Raw genomic sequence first — 14,380 nt, forward strand, 5'->3', positions numbered from 1 at the left:
GCTCCAAACGCCTCAATTGCGGTGCATGGGCATTGATGATGGTGCCCAGCTGAATTAAAGCGTCCCTGATCTCCTGCAGCTCTGCTGTGCCTTGGCTTGACTCTGTCATGCTATCAGGCCGGGGTTTTCAGGCACACACGCAGATGGCAGGTCCGGTGCAACAGTAAGGTTTATTAAAGTCTACAAAGCTGGCAGGCTAGCCAGACCCACACGGTAGCGACCACAGCTAGGTTTGCACAGTTTGTAGCTTAACAGTGTCAATAAACAAAAAGGTACGGTTCCACAATAGAACGGCTTGTCCAACAGAAAAGTAGTCCACCCAAGGGTAATCCAAAGAAGGTATAATCCACAGGAAAGTTAAGTCCACATAGGCAGAGATATAATGTTAGTAAATGTCAATAGTGATGCTAAGCTAGTTAGCTGATGCTAATCGCGATTGACTAGCATTCCATAGAATATGCAAAGGCACACGAACAAGTCCTCATGGGAGAGGAGGAAACAAAGGGAAACGGTACTCACGAAACTCCATGACAGAGTGAAGAGGGAACAAACACCCAGTGCTTAAATAGGAGGTAGTATTGTAAGTGGAGGTGGAGCCCAGTGTAAAGGAAATGGTTGATGATGGAGTGAGCGTCGCCCTCTAGAGGACTGGCGACCCTGCACGGACGTGACACACCCTGAGTGGGGGATTGTCCTTCGCGCTGAGAGGGAACCACAGCTCGCACTGTGTGTTCTCCCGCGTGGCGAATAGGTCGACCTCTGCCTTCCCAAACTCGCTCCATGTCTGATTGATCAGATCGTGGTGCAGAGTCCTGTCTCCTGGTTGGGGACCCCCCCTCGACATTATGTCGGCCCTTCTGTTCAGGACACCGGGGATGCACGCTGCTCTGATGGAGAGCAAGTGTGTGTGCTCCCTATGCTCAGCAGCTGTGCCGAGCGCACGCCCCCTTGGCGATTTATGAATGCTGCTGTCGCCTTGTTGTCCATGCGAATCATTACGTGTTGATTCATCAACATTGGGACAAGGTGTTGGACCACTTTCAACACAGTAAGGAGCTCGAATGCCTTTATATGCATGGTCACGGGGGGCGGCCAAACGCCGCCCAATACGTGAAACTCGCATGTTCCTCCTCAGCCCGACAGAGAAGCATCCGTGAACACTGAGATGTGTGACGTTGCTCTGCCCAACGGCACCCCTCTCGCGAGAGTTCCGGGATCGCCCCAGTGGGTCAAATCGGGGCCCACTGATAGGGGAATGGTCACTTTGCTCTGCCGTTGGCGCACCGGGCCGATGGTCGAAAACCATCTCTGCAGCCGCCTCATGTGAAGCAGCCCAAGTGGCACCACCGCGTGAGCGGCTGCCATCATGCCCAGCAGCCTCATGACAGAGAGGGCTGTCACGATGCTGCCCGGGGAACAGCGGCGGAGGATAGACCACAGCGTCTCCATCCTCTGCTGTGAGAGCCGTGCTCTCATTACAGCTGAATACAGCTCTACCCCCAAATACATCACACTGATGTATGGCGAAGCCTAAATTCTACAGGTGAATTACCAGCTATTTTGTTTGAATAGCTGCTTCCTCCTTGGAGTGAGCCATCAAAAGCAGATCGTCCAAGTAGAACAGTACCCTCATTCCTGTTGCGTGCAGCGGCCGGAGAGCCGCTCCACGCATTTGGAAAACGTTTGTGGGGCTAGAGAATAGCCGAACGGGAGACGGTTGTACTGGTAGTCTGACCCTTGGAATGAGAAACGCAGGAATTTCCTGTGTTTGGGGATCACTGTGACGTGGAAGTAGGCGTCCTTCAAATCTATTAAGGTGAACCAGTCGCCCGGTTTTACACACTGTAACAATCGTCTGATTGTTAACATGTGAAACGGCCTCTCCGCGATGCATTTGTTGAATAGGGCTAGATCGAGAATCGGTCTCAGCCCTCCTGTTTTCTTGGGTACGAGGAAATAACGGGAATAGAATCCCTGCATTTCCTTTCCCTTCGGGACTGTGGAAATCACTTTTTTCGCTAGAAGCTGCTAGAGCTAAAAAGTGACAGCTGTTGATCCTTGGATGACAGCGTTGTTTCCACAATCCCGTTGAATCGTGGCGGAACGGAGGTGAACTGCAGGGTGTGTGCTGATTAGTCCGTCCATCCATTTGGCCAGGGTGCATGCGTTCAGCCATTCTGTGTAATGCTCTGAAAATGGCTGTGCAGCCTCTTCTTTTCATGCGGCTGTCATGGAAACGAGCCACGCCTGAGCCCCTGCCGCCGCTACGAGGGGAGGAGTCCTCCTCGCAGCCCATGGTGTGTGTGTCATTAACAGAGGCATGCCCTGCCTGCTCAGCTTGTGACAAGAGTGTAGATTCCTCTCTCCTGAGCGTTGGGACGCGAGGAGGTATAACACTGTGACTGGGCAGCAGACTGCTGACACTGTGAACAAGCTGCATGTCATTCGTAGACAGAGAGCTCGTTATAGCGGCCGTCCCGCCACATGTCATGCCAGGCATGATTTGGTTAGGGGAAAGTAATGCAGGGCTTGCTCGATCAATAATACAAGGTTTATTGACGGCCTGCCTATATGTAGCGGGAGATGCGTGTGAAACACTTATGGCCTGGCCGATAGGCTCCGGCGTTAACTGTGTGGGGAGAAAACAGCTATCTTAAGTAAAGAGGTGTTTCTCGCTGTCACACGCTTCTCCCTCGCCTCGTAATAGCCGGCGCTTGTGGGGCAGGGCATCACCCCATGAGCCCGCTGCCCGAGGCCTTTGCTGGCCGCTCGCCGCGGCCTGCGATGGAGGCGGGCGGGGCTGGTTAGCCGGGCGAGGTTGCCTTTTAAAAAGCAATGAAGGGCTGGCTCGATCAATAATACAAGGTTTATTGACGGCCTGCCTATATGTATTGAGAGATGCGTGTGAAACAGTTATGGCCGAGCCGATAGCCTCCGGCGTTAACTGGGGTGTGGGGTGAGAACAGCCGTCTTTAGTAAAGAGGTGTTTCTCGCTGTCACATGCTTCTCCCTCGCCACGTAATTGCCTTCGCCGGCGCTTTTGGGGCGGGACATAGCCCCATGAGCCCGCTGCCCGGGGCCTTCGCTGGCCGCTCACCGTAGCCTGCGATGGAGGCGGGCGGGGCTGGTAAGCCTGGGGGCCAGGAGGAGGAGCTGCCGGCGGCGCCGTGACAGTGGCTGTCGGGGGCCTATGGAGGCGAGGGGAGCCTGAAGCGGAGCGCTGCTGCCCGGGTGGTTTTCGCCACGTCGACTGCCTGTTCGGCCAGACGATGAGGGTTAGCCGCCATGTTATGTGCCAGCAGGGCGATGTTAACAGCCTCTTGCTGCATCATACACTGATGTGCTCTGTCTGTAAGCTTGACCGTCAGCTGATCTTTGGGAGTGGGGGAGCGGTCGCTGAGCCCCGGCTTCACTTCAAAAACAGCAAACAGAGCGGGATCCAGCGGCGGCACCGCCCTGTAACTCCGGCCTGTCAGACCCTCCGTCGTCGTGACTTGGATAAATGTTTTCATCAGGGCCCTGAGCTTCCCGGGCTCCGGGCTTGTAGTAGGGTCTGATGGCGGGAAACATTGGCCAGATCGGGTCGAGACTTGCGGGGCGTATCGCGGCCTCGAGCCCCAGGATGCCATGCAGCTGGTACAGGCGTTGGGGGGCCTGAGGCAGGGGCACCGAAAGGCCAAGGTTTGCGGCTGCCCTGGCGATAATGCCCGTTAGCTCTGCCACCAAAGCTCCAATCACTGGAAGTGAGGTTGCGGCAGAGACGGGCAATGCTGCTGCCCCGGGCCTCTCCATTCGGAGAGGGGGAGATGCCCCCTCCTCGTCGCGGTCGGAGTCGTCCGAGCTCACAAGTAGGGAGAGGGCATCGTCGAGCGGAACAGTAAAGTCGTCGGCCCATTCAGCAATGGCGGCGGCAGTGTCGGCTCTGCGCCATCTGTCGTCCGACGGCAGCGCCACACAATGCCGACACAGACAGAGCGGCGAGAGCGCCAAGAGGGCATGTTCATGCCCAAGGCAGCCCTCGCACACCTCATGGCCGCCATACGGCAAGATGTAACCCGTGTTACATGCCTTGCAGATGCGGATCGTCTTCGAGTCCATAATATCTATCTATTTATTTCAGTATGCTACAGGATCGTCCTGAAGAAAATGGAAGCGGAACGTCCGCCGGTGCCCGCGTATATATGTGGAAGTGATTGAGGCCCCGCGGACGTAATTGAGGCCCACGCTGTTGGTGGGCGGGATTACAAATTTTTCAGTGCTACGGCTCATGCCTAGGGATAACCCAATAGCGATAGCCTTAAAAGGCAAAGCCTATACGACATAGAACAATCTTTTCCTCTCAGTTTTCTTTGGCAGCGTTTCAGAAATAACTCTGTAATGACATTGACAAAAAACTCATCTAGCTTTAGAAACACTGTAGTACATATTCAAGGCCACTATGTGCCGCTGGTTCTCCACCAAAAAAAGAAGAAAACGAGGCGGAGCAAACTTATCAAGCCTGCGCGCTGTATACCAACATACAGTCGAGGAGGAAAAAGCAGCTGTTAAACGTTGTAGATTGAGCAGAAAATGTTTTTTAATGTAATGTAATTCAATTTAAAGCAAAATAATTATTATTATTATAATTTAAATAATACAAATTAAATCAAACTAATATTTTTTTAAGGAACTCTAACGTTGCCCAGCGGGTGGGGGGGGCGATAACATAATTGTTTGCATATCAGGCGTCCACACAAATCCCAACACCAAAACGCATAGGGACGTTTTTCTCTTTTTCACCCTGGGACCTGGTTTTCGGTCACCGAGAACTTTCCACAAAAAAATGTTTCCGTGTGGACAGGGCCTAAATGTTATTTTCAATTGTAGGTCCCTGAGTGAAGCAATAAACAAAGTGTTTATTGCTTATTATTTATTTAAAAGTTTGTATTATTATTTATACCCCCCCAAAAAAACAACAACCATTCAAAATCCTCTTGTCAGCTACCACCACAAGTACAACACCATGATGTGGGAAACACTGTAATGTGCACAGTAACGTTATAATGTTACAACTATGTGCAACCTCGTGAGGTTATTTTTACTCGTCCATGAACATGGATTTTTCCTAGTTACCTTAGTTCTCAAATTTATTGTTTTGTAATAACATACAATCCCTTTTGTTTATTCCATTCTAAGACTCACTGTCCTGGTCTTTTGGTTTTCAGCCCCCTGCTCTGTGGACATAGATAGAGGGAGGATATTGTATAACGGAAGAAGACTCTGGATTAAGGAGCTGAATCCTAACAAAGTGTTTCACAATGAAAACGTTTCTTTCTACTGCATGAATACTGCTGGGAGATGTGGTTATGCTGTGTCAAGCCAGTGCATCAATGGAACCCTCAGCATCCCAGACTGCTTTGAAGGTAAGGTTTGCTTCATGAGTGCTAATGGATAGGAAAAAATACAGTGAGTGAAACAATGTGCAATCGCTTGCTTGCAATCTTTATTTGTAGGGTTAGGGTTATTACTGTCAGATGATTAATGCTGAGAAAAACTTGAGTCAACATAAACATGGTTCTGCCACAATTTATCCTTAGTAGGGGCATATATAATATACACACACATCCTTTAAGTTACCCCTTGCCTCTATAATTCGACTTGAATATCTTATATATTTTGTGTACATTGCTGTGAATTTTGGGGAATATTAAATTATTTAAAGCTCCAATACCTTTTCAATGCCCCTTTTACCTTTAATTCCAATATATGTTAGTAACTAAATGTCTATAGAAAAACACATTCACCCATGGCTTGAAACCCGGGAATCAGGCTGCATGATTCAAATTGGACCGATGGGACAATGTCAAAACATGGCCGCGCTAAATGCAGCTTATACCTGACTGATTTTGTTTAGTTGAAAAACAAATTAGTTTATTGTTCAATTCTATGAAACAATATACCTTAATTTGTATGTATCTGTTCCATTTCTGAATTTTACCATTTTTGTATCTCTCTTTCCTCTCCAGTCCCAACCGGATTTCAATACATAACTGGTAATGGCCTGCCGTCGGAGATCACACAATGTTGAAGCATCAGAGCCAGCGTCTTTAGGCATCCAAATTGTTGTGACCATTGTTACGTATTTTAAGCACATAAGCTGCCCCCACATAGCCACTAGGAAGCAGGACGAACAAACCAGCAGCATTACCCCCACATAGCCACTAGGAAGCAGGATCGAACACACAAGCTGCATTACCCCCACATAGCCACTAGGAAGCAGGATCGAACACACAAGCTGCATTACCCTCACATAGCCACTAGGAAGCAGGATCGAACACATAAGCTGCAATATCTACTCCAGCCACAGATGGCAGCACCTTTAGACAGGTGAGGAGAGCGGGGCCACACAGGCCACGCCTACTTCACATAGGCCACGCCCACTTTATACTAACCAGCGTGGGAGTGAGATTGGAGGGGAGAGACGTATGCAGACCCGCAGAGAGCCTCGGGCCTAAACCCCGGGGCTCGAAGTAGCTCTTCAGTATTTCTCTCCACGCGTGTTGGATACAATTCCCTCCCTTTTGCTTCATAGTTACCATACCGAAATACTTTAACAAATAAAGTGAGTTAAAAGCGACCCGGATTGGACGACTTTCTTCCAAAACGCGACACCATTCTATTAAAGATTGTTTGCTTTCTGCATTTCAGGTATCGATTTCCCTCTATTATGATACTAATATAGCATACATATATATTATATATTTCCTTTTTTTTTCATACTGTTGGGCAAAATAACCTGCTGAGCACATATAAATATAGCTAACTCCCACCCTAGCTTGAGGAGCACAACACATGGCAGTCACGTTACAATATAGTCAACTTTTAACACATAACACAAACATGATAATATATAGTCAGGTCAAGGCCGGAGCTGAAGGCCCCATCTCCCAGGCAGGCAGATGGTGGACACTCAGACAATGCACCAGTATCATCTCCAGAACGGGAGAGCCACATTAATTATCACACAGGAGACATTTTGAGAGCTCTTCCCCGTTAGGAGGAACCAAGAGATACCTCTGCCCACACCAGGGGCCTGAGAGCCACATTAATTTATCACACAGGAGACATTTTGAGAGCTCTTCCCCGTTAGGAGGAACCAAGAGACACCTCTGCCCACACCAAGGGCCTGAGAGCCACATTAAATTATCACACACGAGACATTTCAGGGGGGTACTCCCCGTTTTAATTTATGACACCGGAGACACAAGGAACTCTCCCCTGTTACGAAGCTCTCTCAGGGCCTGGGAGCCAAAACACACAGAACCACACACACCTCAAACGCACACACCTCATCGAGAGGAGGATACAGCATAAAAACTGTACCACACGGGGACTCTTGACCCTCTTCTTCTGAAGCAGACCTTCCACGGAGGCGAAGCTCTGGACGAACCATCAGCGCTGATTAGGGACTTAGACATATTCGATTTCTCACGCTTTATGACTCTGTATAACCGTTGCCACTTTACTTAATAAATCCAAGGTCCTCGTGCCGACAGACTTTATTACCTCTCCGTCTCATTTTATCTGATCCAGTAACTAGACAGACCGTTTTTCCCTTCAATTTGGTGACCCCGGACGTGATTTTTTCTGAATTGAACACGCAACTGGGAAACGAGAGACGGAGAGCGGCACGGCCTCGGGACCCCGGAGCACCGGACCGATTCCTGCAGTCTCACCTCGCGATCGCACAACAAAAGGTAGGCAGAACCTGTTGATAAAATCCAAACTCTGCATAGTTATATAGGAATCACATTAGGAGGTGAGACTGTGAGAGCGGTTCGCTACGGGATATCTCGTGGGGACGAATAGGACTGTATCCCAGCATTTCCCCATAAACCCGATTGACCCTGAACGCGTGACACATCGAATATCGGCTCGTTGCATGGTGAAAGAATACCCTCGAGACCATAGGGCCTATAATAATCGGTCATAGTGATACAAGACTACCGATGGCCGAATAAATGCCTGGGCCAAGAATGGAACCCGGAGGGATGCCTGGGCCGCGGGTGGAACCCAGAGGGAATGAGAAGAAAGAGAAGGGCCTATAAGAATCGGTCATAGTGATACAAGACTACCGATGGCCAAGTAATGAATGTGTATTAAATAATTCTATGTGGTAAGAAGGTTAGAGTCCTTTATCAGGGTTAGATTCCCTTTGCAGAGGAAACAGTATGCCTGGGGCACCAGAGAGAGAGAGAGAGTGACGGAGCGGCTGTGTGTGTGTGTGTGTGTGTAAGAAGCCCAGAGAGAGAGTGACGGAGTGGCTGTGTGTGTGTGTGTGTGTGTGTAAGAAGCCCAGAGAGAGAGTGACGGAGTGGCTGTGTGTGTGTGTGTGTGTAAGAGGCCCAGAGAGAGAGTGACGGAGTGGCTGTGTGTGTGTGTGTGTGTGTGTGTAAGAGGCCCAGAGAGAGAGAAAGAAAGAGGACGAGCGTATTTGTGAGCCGGTTAAAGATAGAAATAAATCAATTAATGATAACCCGGCTATGTGTGCAACGCTTGCTTGCTTTGTTATGCTCAACGCTATTTTGCCGTGTCTGCTGATTGTAGGTGCGGGACACAGAATGAGAAGTCTGTTGATATGTTTCTGTGTGCGTCTGTGAGAAAGAGGGAATCTGTGAGTGAATCAGTGGGTGTGTATGCGTGGTCCGCTCTATCTTCGCCCGTTAAAACGGGTAAAGGAAAGAATAGATAGATTGATAATAATGAATAATGTCTCTCTGACGTATTGCGTCGGTCTATGGCTTAACCTGCGGAAATAGATAAATTGACAAATGATAAATAACCTTTTTTACGGTGTTGCTTCCATTTACTGTTGGACCCGTTAAAACTAGACCTAGATAAGTTGACAAGGATAAGTGATATCTCTTTTACTGTGTTTCTTTGAATTACTGCTGGACCTGTCGCATAGATAAACTGCGATACTAAACAACATCTCTTTGCCGCGTTGGTTGATGGTTTAGTCTGTTGAAGCAGATTAATCAATAAGGACAGATAACGATTATTGGCTATAAGGAATATCTGGATGTATTGAATAACGTCTCTAGGCCTTGTGGTTGTTTTTTGCTTCCCCCCCTCTGTTTTTTCCTCCTTTTTTCTCGTTCTCCTCCTCCAAGAGTGACAAGGGTTACCCCCTAGTCTCTCATCCGCTCTCGTGTGTTAGACAGGCCACACAGAGTTATAGCATCACGGCCGCCATTTTTTGAGTTCTCTCACTCAGTCCCAAGCCACACCTCCCCCTCCCCCTGCTGGACCACTCCAACTCTGCCCTTCCCCAACTACAGCGCCCCCTGCTGGACCACTCCAACTCTGCACTTCCCCAACTACAGCGCCCCCTGCTGGACCACTCCAACTCTGCACTTCCCCAACTACAGCGCCCCCTGCTGGACCACTCCAACTCCGCCCTTCCCCAACTACAGCGCCCCCTGCTGGACCACTCCAACTCCGCCCTTCCCCAACTACAGCGCCCCCTGCTGGACCACTCCAACTCTGCCCTTCCCCAACTACAGCGCCCCCTGCTGGACCACTCCAACTCTGCACTTCCCCAACTACAGCGCCCCCTGCTGGACCACTCCAACTCTGCCCTTCCCCAACCACAGCGCCCCCTGCTGGACCACTCCAACTCTGCCCTTCCCCAACTACAGCGCCCCCTGCTGGACAACTCCAACTCTGCACTTCCCCAACTACAGCGCCCCCTGCTGGACCACTCCAACTCTGCCCTTCCCCAACTACACCGCTCCCTACTGGACAGCATCAATACCAATCCAACCCCGACTCTCGATCACCCACTGTTAGAAGAATTATCCCAGTTACTAATAAAGCTAAAAAGGCAAACCTCCCCCCGCACTCGGCCTTCAGTGCAAAGGCGTCCACAACCCCGACCACCCCCATACTAGGCTGCTGTAAAAAGAAGCGGCGAACACACCCACCATGTCGGACGAGCAGCGAACCAGAGCCCTGAGCTGGTTGTGCCTCAACGCTGAACCGGGGAAAATATTGAAAGGCCAAGACCGGAAGAAATGGGAGGACCGATGTGAGGTCTACATCAAAACCTGGCAGAAAGAGGGCGTGATCCGAAGGGGACCCCTCGACCAGGCCGGCCGAGCCGCCATACGCGCGCACATTGGCAGCCAGTATGAGCAGGCAAAGGTCCGCCGCAACAATGCTGGAACCAAGGCGGGACGAACGGATGCACTCGAAGCCCAAGACCGGATAAAACAAAAGAGAATCTTAGTATTAAATGCATTGACCTCTTGCCTCCTGCCCCACACCCCAAAACCAACCCTCTCCGCCGGGAACCCCTTCCTAGCGGACCAAGTAACCCCTGCCCGACCGAACCTGATAGCCCTAGTCTATCCAACTCCTGGCCAACCGAGCCGGACAGCTCCGCTATATCCCTCCCTACCGGAGGCCGATGTGCAGGCCCGCCCACCTCCATACTCCCCCCCCCATGCCCCGACCGACTTCCCGCCCCTGCCCACCCAGGTACCCGCAGATGGAGTAAGTGGCACCGAGATGAGTCCTACCCAGGTCCCTGCCCCCCCCCATCTCATGTACCCAGTTATCGAAATAACCCACGCCACACCTCAGTCCCCGGTCACGGTGACCTGGCAAGACCCCCCCCCCCTGGAACCGGAACGAGCCAAAGAAGGGATCCACTTCACAAAGAGAAACCATCCACAAAGCAAGGAAAGCCTGAGGCCGACAACAGCTTCCGTCCCATGCCCGATGATACCAGGACGAACCGGGCCATTGGGGCAAGAACCACCCAGCGCCGAGAACTGGACACCCCCCTCCTCAAGCTACAGCCAAGCCCAGGCCCCCGAAACCAGGCTACCACCACCAGAGCGAGCCCAGCCGAAAGCAGAAAGGATACGGACGCGGTTCGGCGCCCCTGGCGCCAGCGCATTGGACCTGGCCTCCTTCCTGATCAACCTATCGTCTAAAGAAGAAGAAGCAGAAGCGGCGGGACCAACAGAAGAAATGAGAAGACACTCCGGAATTCCCCAAGGGAGACACGCAAGACACGAGGAAACAGATGATGATGACGCAGACACCTTGGAATGGGACCCAGAGGGAGCAAAATGGAAAGAAGAAGCGCTGGAAAGAATGACCCACAGCATCGAGACAGAAGTCTGTCTCCTGTCTCGGCAGCTGCGGGAAAGGAGCGAAGGCAGAGACCAGAGGTGGGGAAGAGGCGCAATCCGCGGGACAATTGGCCCGGGCAGATCACGAGCCCGAAGTACCGAAACCTCGATCACGACCACGGCCACCACCAGCACTCCACAAGTGTCCGGGTCCCAAAGGAACCAACCCCCCAGCCGCCGGATGAATCACGACCAGGAGGGAGGCCCAGAATCAATGTTCCCACTAATGGACACCCCTGCAGGGCGAGCATTGTACGCTCCCTGGACCCACCGCGACCTCAAGGGACTAGTGGAAGACCTTCCCTCACTCAAACTGGGGGCGGGCAAGTGGATCAGGAACCTTGAGCGGCTGACCGCAGCTGACCGGCTCACCATGGGGGACCTCCGAGCGGTCCTCATGAGAGGAGAAGGACCCCGAGCAGTCAACGACGTGGAAAATGCGGCCAGAACCACCAGAGAGCCAGACGGCTCCTCCTTCGACCCCTTCCGCCCCATGTGGTGGGACGCCCTGAGGGGCCTCTACCCACCCCAGAACTCAGCAGCATGCATGACCGGCCTGAAAAGAAAACCCAGTGAATCAGCGGGCGAATACCTTACAAGAGCCACTGAACGATGGAAAGACGGATTCGGAACCCTACCAGGAGCCTCCGCCGCCACCGAAGCCATGTTCCGGACCGCGGTTGAGACGGGTCTCTGCACCAAGGTCCGCGAAGGCCTCAAAACAGTGATCGGACTCGGAAGAATGAACGCCATGGACTGGGAGGAGGCCGTTACACACCATGTCACCCAGGAGCAAGACCGAGAAGACGAAGACGTCAAAGAAGAACGCGACCTGAAGAAACGACTTTTGCGCATGGACGTAAAAAAAGCAGCCCAGGAACACAACCGGGAGAAGAAAGAGTCCAACAAAGACCACGCCTCCGAGATCATGCCCCTCGAAGTGGCCCAGCCCCCGGCCCCGCCGCCTACCCCCAACCCCTTGGTACAGCCAAGCGGACCTCCTCCGACCCAGGTGCAAGCCCCTCCCGCTCAAGTGTGGGGACCCCAACCCCCGCCGCACCCGTACCCATATCCACACCCCCCCCTTCCCTCGAACCCAGCAACACAGATGGGACCTGGGATGTACCAGAACCAACAGTCCCAATATAGAGGCGGATCCAAATGGAGAGGAAGGGGCCGGACCCCACACGCAAACCTTACCCGGTCCTACCCCTGCTACATTTGTGGGCTCCTAGGACACTGGGCGAAGGACTGCCCCCAGTCAGGACAGCCAGGGATGCAACACGGCCAACATGATCGTCAACAGCAACCCGGTCCGCCCTACGGTAACCCTGGAAATGGATCAACGCATGCCTCAAACCCCGGAACCCCGATGTACCCTCTCTGGAGGGACCCGGGATACGACAGCCAATACTGACGGGACCCGAGGACCTCGAGAGGGACCCAGGTGGTGAACCTGGGAACGGGAGCCCCAATGGTGGATGGACTTGTAAACCAGACCCCGATTCGATTCATGGTCGACACCGGAGCCACCGTATCCACCATCGGGGACCTGAACCATGAAATCCCACCCCTCTCCACTCGAACCCTGACTACCATGGGGTTCTCGGGAATAGAAAAAACCAACCCCCTCACCACCCCCTTGCCACTCACCATCCTGGGGCAAACCTTCTACCACTCCCTCCTATATGCCCCCGAGTGCCCCACCAACCTCATGGGTAGAGACATCCTGAGCAAAATCAACTGCCACATCAGCTGTTCCCCCGAAGGAACTTCAATGACGACAGAAGCCGACCAACCCCTCCAGATGATGCTGGTGCATGAACCCCCGCCCCTGAGCCCCCCGTCAGACGTGTATTGGATCCGGAACATGACTACCCCGGACGGACTCAAACCCCTAGAAGAAACGTATCGAGAGTGGGCCCCCTGGATCCATCAGCAGGGGGACTCCTCCCCACCACACGACCCCCTCCACACGACCCTTAATGTCCTTCGTGACCCAGACGAAAGCTACGACGAACAATGGAGACGCACAATGGAGGGAACCGGCCAGAAGTGCTTCTATGAAGAAATGTACATCGGACCTGAGGGGGTGGCGGCCCCCACCCTTCTCACCCCAGATCAACAATACTGGTACCGTCTCAAACCCGAGTCCCGACCACACGTGACCCTGGCAGTGGCCAGGCACCACACGGCCATGAAGCTGGGGCCCATGGTCTGCCGAGCGGCTCAAGTACGAGAGTGGGCCCCCACCGATAACCCACACATACACATAGCCCCTGGCACAGGCTTGATCCGAATCTCCTTTCCCCGGACGGCCTCCTGGGGGGTGGCAGAACGAGTGGAGCGCGACCGACCGCTCGCTCCCGAGGATGTCAACACCCCAAGCCCCCTGGACGCCGAAGACCCCGACGTAAAGAACATGCTAGACGACCTCCCTCAGAAGCTCTGGGCCACCGGCGCCTACGACGTGGGGTTTACCCCCCAGCACAACATCCGAATACCTCTCAAACCCGATCAAACCCCGATACACCAGCCCCAGTACAAGGTCAGACCCGAGGCAGAAGTAGGGATCGCAGCCACCATACAGGGACTCAAAAAGGCAGGAGTCCTCCGACCCTCTCAGTCCCTTTGGAACACCCCGATTCTCCCAGTAAAGAAGGCGGACGGACTCACGTGGAGGATGGCCCATGATCTCCGTCTAGTAAACGACGCCACGGAAGGACCCCCCGAGAGGGTGCCAAACCCGCAGGTGGCGCTCCACGTGGTTAACCCCGACCACCTCTGGTTCTCTGCAATAGACCTGGCCAACGCCTTTTTCTGCATCCCCCTGGACAAAGACTCACAAGACATCTTCTCTTTTACCTGGAGGGGAGAAAAACTCACCTACACCCGAATGCCACAGGGGTACCGATCGACCCCCACCATATTCAACGACTGTGTGCGGAAGGACCTCAAGGACACTGTACTTCCCGACGGGGTGGTTATGGTCCAATATGTAGACGACATCCTGCTCGCTGCGCCTACCAGACAAGCCTGTGTGGACGCCACCAAGATCCTGCTAGAGACCCTAGGGAAAGCAGGGTACAAGGTCAAGCGGCCCAAACTACAGGCTGTGCGGCCCACGGTGAAATTCCTGGGAAGGTTAATCGGAGGAGACACCAGAGACATAACCCAGGACACCCGAGAAACCATCC

At 52.8% G+C, this 14,380-nt stretch overlaps 1 protein-coding gene across 2 annotated transcripts in view; it reads left to right on the forward strand.

Annotated features, from left to right (window-relative positions):
* Nucleotides 1-6,616, forward strand: part of LOC130377507 (beta-2-glycoprotein 1-like) — a 45,398-nt gene extending 38,782 nt beyond the window's left edge. For both annotated transcript variants that reach the window (XM_056584660.1, XM_056584669.1), the window contains exons 14-15: nucleotides 5,205-5,402; nucleotides 6,006-6,616. The gene's annotated coding sequence lies outside the window, so the exon portion shown is untranslated. The remainder of the gene's footprint in view (nucleotides 1-5,204; nucleotides 5,403-6,005) is intronic.
* The last annotated feature ends 7,764 nt before the right edge of the window (nucleotides 6,617-14,380 follow it).

Source organism: Gadus chalcogrammus, chromosome 3 (genome assembly GCF_026213295.1).
Source record: "Gadus chalcogrammus isolate NIFS_2021 chromosome 3, NIFS_Gcha_1.0, whole genome shotgun sequence".
NCBI classification, from domain to species: Eukaryota; Metazoa; Chordata; class Actinopteri; order Gadiformes; family Gadidae; genus Gadus; species Gadus chalcogrammus.